Here is a 7,803-nt window from a genome sequence, read left to right as displayed (position 1 = left end):
AAAAAGCCATTGCTTTAATGATGGGATCCAGAGCATACCAGCTCTGTCAGATTTTATTGGGTGGGCAGGCACAATTGGAAAAAGGCAATTCTGTAGTTACCATTTTCAGGTTCAGAGTCATGAATGCCTTTATAGGTGATAACCAGCCGTTGAATTATACCAAAACGTGGCAGTTGAAGCAACAACATTTTGGTTTGCAGGTAATTTCTAGATTAAAGATAGTAGCTTGCATAAAATAGCATGAGCTATTTAATCATTGTTGTGACATATTAGCTGTGCCAGGTACCATCTCTATTGTTAGCTAGGACATTGACTATGGCCTGGCATGACTAAAATTAGAAAACTAGCCTACACCTTTTCTCTATTTTATTAAAAAGCATTGTGTGAAAGGTGCTTATTACACAATCTATAGGTGGGGAGGCAAATATCCAGGGTTACCAAGTAATCATTCCAGGTCTTTGTACCTTTGGCTGTCACTTGATGGAAAAAGAGCAGCAGGCCTCTATGTTGGAGACAGCAACACTAGTTGTTCTAGTCCCCCTCTATACCTGAGGCAGTGTTTTTCAACTTCCCAGTACCGGTTGTGGAATCCTGGGAATTGAAATGCACACAGTGAAATGCACAGTGATCTGAGGTATTGTGAAAGGGCTTTTTTTTTTTAAGATGGCAATATAGCTATTTTTTTTACCACATCATTCATAGTGTGAAAAATGAAGCTTGTACATGGATTAAATACAGTAGCCCATATATCTTATGTTCTTCCTATACTATAGAAACTCAGTGTGATGGAGCAATCTTCAGAGAAGTGAAAATCAAAAAAAGATTGATTGAAATGGATGAGAATAGATGAATTTCTCAAAACAGCTCTGCCCTTAGTGCTCTGATTGTTGTCAAGATAAGAAAATGAACTTGTAACAAAAATGGAATTCTCTGGCTCCTTTGATGGTTGAGAGGAAGAGGAAGGGAATTCCTCTACTTCAAATAAAAGCAGCAAAGCAAAAGTAAAAGTGAAAAGCTTTTTTTAAAAAACAACAACACTAGTCTTGAAAGTTTGCGTGACTTCATATAATTCTTGCCCATCGCATTGAACTTTACTTCTACTTCTACTTCTCTCACTGCGCCTGCTCATGTTTATTATTTGGTTTCTAGGGTGTTTCGCAGGATACGTCACAGCGTCATGACGTTCAGCAGCCCGCAGAGACATTAGGAGCTGGCGGCGTGACGGACGCTCTTCCGGTTGTGGCCATATATGGAAGGGAAGGCACGTTCCTCTGCCGACGCTTATCCCCCCCACACCTTTCTCTCCCACGTTGTTGTGCGGGCACGAGTCGATGGCTCTAGCTCTGGGAAGGTTCCAGAATGGAACGGAGCTTAAGTAGAAATCGAGGGTGGCGGCGTGGAAGGGTGAATGGGGGATTTTTGTCACTGTTCGTTAGCTCTAAATTGTTAAGTTTCGTGCTTCTCCGAAGTAAGATGTGAGTGGACGGAGTGTGTGCAGACGTGTTGCATCAGCCTGCAAGGTCGGGGAAAGGTTTGGTAATGTTAAAGCAGGTAAATGCAGTCAACGAACCGACCTCTCGGTGCAATGGGCTGCAATTTTATGAACCTGCAGTTAGAAACTCCTGATATCGCGCATATATAAAAATACGGATGTTATTTTCCCCTCTAGCGTTTTAAATGCATGTGCATTTTCGTTTCTTCTGTGTGCTTTGAAGCGATATTATTTCTTGGTCCGTGTTGTGCATTGCCTTTTCCTGTCATTTTTTTTTTTAAAGTACATTTGATCTCATTCATATAATCCATACGGGTAAACAGTGTTCGGAGATTCGGAGTCTGGTATCCTGTTCTCTGACTAGCAGATTCTATTAAAGGCATAAGCTTTCCTGAGCAGCTCAGCTTAATTGGATCCTTTCTGCACCATCAATACTTTCACTCTCTAACCCCTAAAAAAATATTTTGAGCTGGCTGGTAATCTCGTCATCTGACCTCGAAATGCAAAGGCCAGTGAAGGCAGTCATTGCACCTTGTAGATGACCAATAGGACAACAGAAAAAAAAAATCCTCAATGTACCCTCACTTGCAATCAGTTTCACTTGATGCTTAGCATCTCTCACAGTGGAATAGCTGCTGAGGATTGCCCCACCAAAGCTTTAACCCTCTATTATTTAAAAAACAAACAAACGAATTGTTGAGAAACTGCAGGAAAGCATTCTGGCCAATTGAAAAGCAGCTCCCCCAAAATGCCTCTGGGGGAGGGGCTGTAGATCCATTGAAAAACTGAGCCAGTTTGTGGTAATGGTGAAAGCACCAGACTAGAAAGCTGGAGACCTGAGTTCTAGTCCTTCCTTAGCCATGAAAGCCAGCAGGGTGACCTTGGATCAGTCACTCTCAGCCCAACTCACCTTTCAGGATTGTTGTGGGGAAAATAGGAGGCAGAAGGAGTATTAACTAAACATTTATTTATTAAAAATAAAGGCAGGATAAAAAATAAATTCAAAAACCCACAGTTGTATTGCATCAGAGTTGGAAATAAATAGACTCAGCTGCCAGATAGAAAAAAGTTTATGGGATCAGATAGACATATGAACAGAACTATCAGGACTCGAATTTGCATCAGTATGCTGAGATATTTACTTGTATCTCTCTCTGCCTCAAGCTGGCCAAGGGCTGCTGTGAAAGTCCTGTTCTGAGGTGTAGAGATTGTGGATCTGAATGAGGAGGAACAGGTTTTTTAGCTCAGTCCTAACAAGACAGTAATTTGGTGTTTTAGGTCTTCCTGGTCCTGGTAATTGTCCATCTTTTGTTCTAGAATCTATTTGAGGGTCTTCCTGGTCTCTTGGTTTCCTTTTGTGGAACAGTGGCAGCCATGGCAAGGAGAGCTTTTGCACAGCTTTCTGTTGTGCTCCAGCTGGGCCCTTTCCTGGAACTGGAGGCATAGCACACAGTCAGTTTTGCTTTGGTCACCTCCAGGTTTCATTACTTCAATGTGCTGTATATGGAGCTGCCCGTAAAGAACATAAAGAAGCTGCACTTAACTCCAGAATACAGTGGCACAGGCACAGTGCTTTTAAGTACTGTCTACGTTACAACTTAATTTTGTGAGCTGCCCTGGCTCTCAATAGTTTCTGGATCCAATTCAAGATACTGATTTCACTATATAGTGCTTCATGGCATGGAGCCAGGATATTGGAGGGACCATCTCTCCCAATTTTGTCTCTCCCCATTAGATACAGCAGGAGGGGTGGTTCTGGTTCCTGTTGATTTAAGAATGCCATCTAGCAATACTCTCTTCTATCATGACACCTGGCTTTGCCACATGTGAGATTGGATTCATCTGAATGCTGCTGCCCTTTCAGAAAGGATTTAGGAGCTGGAAGTTCTCCCAAGCAAGGTGTTTGGAAAGTTAGTGGAACCCTAATGGTCTGTTGTTATTGTTGAAGAATTACCTTTTGGGTACCATAAAATTTTTGCTTTGATTATGTCTGAATGATTTTGATATTTGTAGAATCTTCAGACCTAGAAAATAATTTTGGGGCTAAAATGAGGCCACCTTAAAGTTTTAGAAATACAGAGTCTCTTGAAGTTGAATTCCCCTCCTAGTAACTTCATGGACAGATAGCGAAAAAGAGTAAAGATGCCTTTACCTTAAGGTCAGTTCTTTATGATAACAAGGATACAACCATGTTGGGGAGTTTTGGCAACTACAGAGAAGTGCTTTGCCATTGGCTTTTTCATGGGATGTTTTGAATTGTCTGCAGTATTTTCATTGCACTATGGAATTTCTCCTACCCAAATACTTATCAATGAAGTTCAGCCCTGCGCAGCTTCAGAGTTCAGGCATAATCAGTCAAGTGCTGCCAAAGACAAATATAATATGTTTCTTGTTTGCATCTAGAACAACAACTTTTAAGAAAGTTCAAATATAAATACAGCAACAATAATGAAAAAGTATAGGGAAGCATGCAGAATACACAACAGCGGAAATTGCTGTTGTGGCTGTTGGACCTCAATGCGTCTATGTGGGAGGAAGGGCAAGGATCTGCCATCTGGGCAATATTGTTGCATCTCATCCCACAGTTGGAAGGTTGGATGCTTGAATATTTCCTAATGTTGAAAGTGAGGTTTCTGAAAATGTGATGTTCAAATCTAAAGTATTTGTATTTGAGACTATTGCACATATATTCACTGGTTATATACAAAACCTTGTGGATTAATTTATTTTCAAGTTCATCAGCTGCACAAAATGTCTGCATTTCCCCCTTAGTTTTACTTTCTATGTTAAGGCAGGCACCTTAGTTTACAATAAGCCTGGTAATATTCTAAGAAGAGAGCTTGGTGTCACACATGACTTTTGTCAGTGTTACATAACCAAATAATGCCTACATTCCCTGTTCATCATTTGGGTGTGAAGCGGAAGAAATATGTGTTTCCTGGATGAATGCACCCACTTTTTAATTACTTTATATAAGTAATGCCTTATGGAAGTTTCAACATCTGGGCACGAGACTATAACCATTAAGGGCTTTGAAAAATCTCTGCCATGTGGAAGAAATTGAAATGAACATGTAGTATGCTGTTATAAATACATATATATGAAAAAAATCCCACTATGTTAATTAATTTCATTTGGATACTGTTTTCTGCATGGTACTTAGGAAAGCCATTTTGGTTTTTCTGTTTGTGCCGAGATGTAGGTTATGAACTACTCATGAGTTTGTTTGTTATTACAACAGAACAATATATCCTGCACGATTGCAAAGACACTGTTTACAATGGTAAAATGCATAATAAATATCAAATGTCCATTCCCATTACTTTAAAAATGTAATGCTAGAATTAAAAATCAACAAAAAGAGAGGGTTCATTATCACTACTGTACCTGAACACCTGCTGGAATAGACCCATTTTTATGACTTCATGAAAAGCCAACTGGACAAAGTTCAAATGAATCTCTAGAGTTCTGTTTTGGGGGACCATTGAAAAGGGCTATCTATCTCCTGGCTTTCATTCCTTGATTGCTTAGGTAGGGACCCTAGACATTCCCTTCTTAACTGGGAGAAGATGGTCCTGAAGATAAGTGGGAGCTGAGCCATGGAGGGCTTCATAGTTTACCACCGGCACCTTGGATTGGACTGAAACATACTGGCAACTGTATCATAAGCGTTGCATCACTACAGTGGCTAACCCGCATTAGCCATGCTGCTGAATTTTGAATAAAAAGTTCAGTTGGGGGGGTAGTTTTCAAAGGCAGATCCAGGCAAAGTGTGTAATGTTACAGTTGTAAGGATTTCTAGAACCAAAAGGCAGGAATTGTAAAAGCATGGTGACAAGGACCTAGCACAGAACAAAGTTTAGGAAAACCCAAGTTGCAAATCTTTGGGGAGTGTGACCCTCTCCAGAGCTAACAGGAACTGGGATTAAGCTAGATTCTTTTATCTATCAACAACATTTCTGGAGTGTTCATTGTCTCCCCAGCAATCTCATTTAGTTCCCATATTGCAGTGTTTCCCAAACTTGACAATTTTAAGGCATGAGGACTTCAACTCCCAGAATTCTGGGAGTTTAAGTCCACATGCCTTAAAATTGTCAAGTTTGGGAAACACTGCCATATTGCATATGAGTTCCAGACCTCACCAAAGCATGTAACAGAGCTAGTTGCTAGCTCACTGGGAAATTCTCAAGTACTTTCAGAATGCCCCAAAGTTATCAGTTTTAAAGCCGTACAGATAGTCCTCAACTTACAACCACAATTGGGACCAGAATTCCTGTTGCTAAGCAAGACGGTTATCATGTAGTGGGCCTATCTGGATGAGGAGGCCCCAGTTACAGAGATTCATGTTCTTTTTGGCACTTGGAGGACTGTAACAAACTGTTATGGAGCTGCCTGTGAAAACGATTCAGAAACTACAGTCAGTAGAAAAGGCAGAGTTCCTGGTTTCAGTTATACTTTAACCTTTGCACTTGTTTTTGAGATGGATACTTGTTTTATTTGCATTTGTTTTATATATCTTTTGATGTATTTTTATTTTATGAAATATCTGGAGTCAATTTTGAGCTGCCTATGTACAAATACTTTAAATCAACAAACCCGCAAGCAGGCAACCAAATACTTGGAGAGTGACAGCTGCCAAACAGCTGGCAAGGAGTTTTTAGGGGCAGAGATTCCAAACTTAGGCTGTCAAATTTTCCAGAGAGCTGAACAGCTTTTTTACAGTATATACTTTTATTTACTATTCCGGTACTACCGCTGCCAGACAAGAGATAACAAGGCTTGGTTGGTATATCTATTAATTAATTATTGATCCTTGAATGCTTTTGTCATGTGAGAAGTGCTGTTTAATATTAATATACTCTCCTGCATCCTTAATTGGTGTCATAAGTGGTTTAATTATTAGATGCTTTGATGACTCTTACCTCTTTGCACACCATGAAAAACGTGACTAAATTTGCCTACAAGCTTAGGTCTTATTTAACCTTTTTAAAATTAAGTGATAGTTATAATATTGACCTTGCCTTTGATAAGTACTTTCCATCCAAATTCCTGAAGTACTTTAGAAACAATGGCAGAACCGATTTCCATGAAGTATTTTAGAAGCATTACAGAAACGAATTTCCTCGAAGTACTCTAGACCAGGGATGTCAAACTCAATTTCACTGAGGGCCGCATTAGCATTGCGGTTGCCCTTAGGTGGCTGGGTGGGTGTGGCCAGGGTGGGTGTGCATACTGGGTGGGTGTGGATGGAGTGGGTGTGGCTAGCTCTACATCATTCGCATCATGGGTGCCTGTGGAGGCCTGGGCAGGAGTGGGACAGATCTGAGGGTCTGTGGCAGAAGGGGGTGGGACCAGGCAAGTGCCAAGGCACTTAATTATTTTTAAATTGAAAGAATTGTATGTTTAACATATGCACAAGCATGATTAATTTTGCCAGTGTTCCTTAGTTCTCATTGCAGTTTGGAGAATCAGGCAGCAGCTTACATGTTTTTTATAATCGGCCTTGTCCAATTAGTTACACTGAAAATATTTCTCCATAGATGTTTTGGAGAAAAATGAAACAAATGATTGTGAGAGAAACCAGAGGTACAAGAAACCAGCCTGTGCCAGTCTTCAAGGCCATGAAGCTTGAGAACGGAATATGGATTGCTCCAAACGTCCGAGAGGTTCTCAAAACACCTCTGCGGTTCACCATTGGCTGAAGACGAACTGGTCAGGGGGGAGGGCCAGGGCAAAAGGGAAAAAGTTTGTAACCTTTTGCATGGGAACTTTAGTTCTAGCCTGCCTTTACTGCAGCCAGCAATCTTTAGTAAAAGAACCTATCAGTTCAACAAAATGGAGTCAAGGGTCTTTCTTTCCTAGGAACCTAGTTGGGGCAGGCCTGATACATATATTGTATAATATATGCTTTTGAATTTTTTTAATATATTTTTCTATAATTTTTCTGTAATTCATGAGAGAGATATAAAAATAAGGCCATGTTTTTATTTACTTATTTGGCTGATTTAAAACATGTTCCTCAACTTTGCAATAAATCCTCAAAGAAAGCAATTAAATATTCTGAACTTGCCAACAAGAAGCTTTTAATTAACACTGGAAAGGCCTATTACAAAATTGGATTTAGGGAAGGATCTTGGTCATAAAGAAATGCATTGCTGGATAATATTGTGCTATAAGAAATAGTGTCATACCTCAGCACTCAACTGCTTCAATATCCGTCAAATTCACTATAGGTAATCCCCGAGTTATGAGCATTCACTTAACACTCTTTCAAAGTTACGTGATGAGTGCCCTCTATGCTTATGAGCAAG

At 40.1% G+C, this 7,803-nt stretch overlaps 1 long non-coding RNA gene across 1 annotated transcript; it reads left to right on the top strand.

Annotated features, from left to right (window-relative positions):
- The first annotated feature begins 1,287 nt into the window (after positions 1-1,287).
- On the top strand, positions 1,288-7,328 carry LOC120311765. The gene is made up of 2 exons (XR_005557727.1): positions 1,288-1,551; positions 7,033-7,328. It is a non-coding gene; the product is annotated as an uncharacterized LOC120311765 (long non-coding RNA).
- Positions 7,329-7,803: the final 475 nt, after the last annotated feature.

This window comes from Crotalus tigris, unplaced genomic scaffold (genome assembly GCF_016545835.1).
Source record: "Crotalus tigris isolate CLP2741 ecotype Arizona unplaced genomic scaffold, ASM1654583v1 scf7180000018371.15429387391:27106975, whole genome shotgun sequence".
In the NCBI taxonomy this organism is placed as follows: domain Eukaryota; kingdom Metazoa; phylum Chordata; class Lepidosauria; order Squamata; family Viperidae; genus Crotalus; species Crotalus tigris.
Note: the sequence above shows the minus strand (reverse complement) of the source record. Positions and strands in the feature narration are given on the sequence as shown.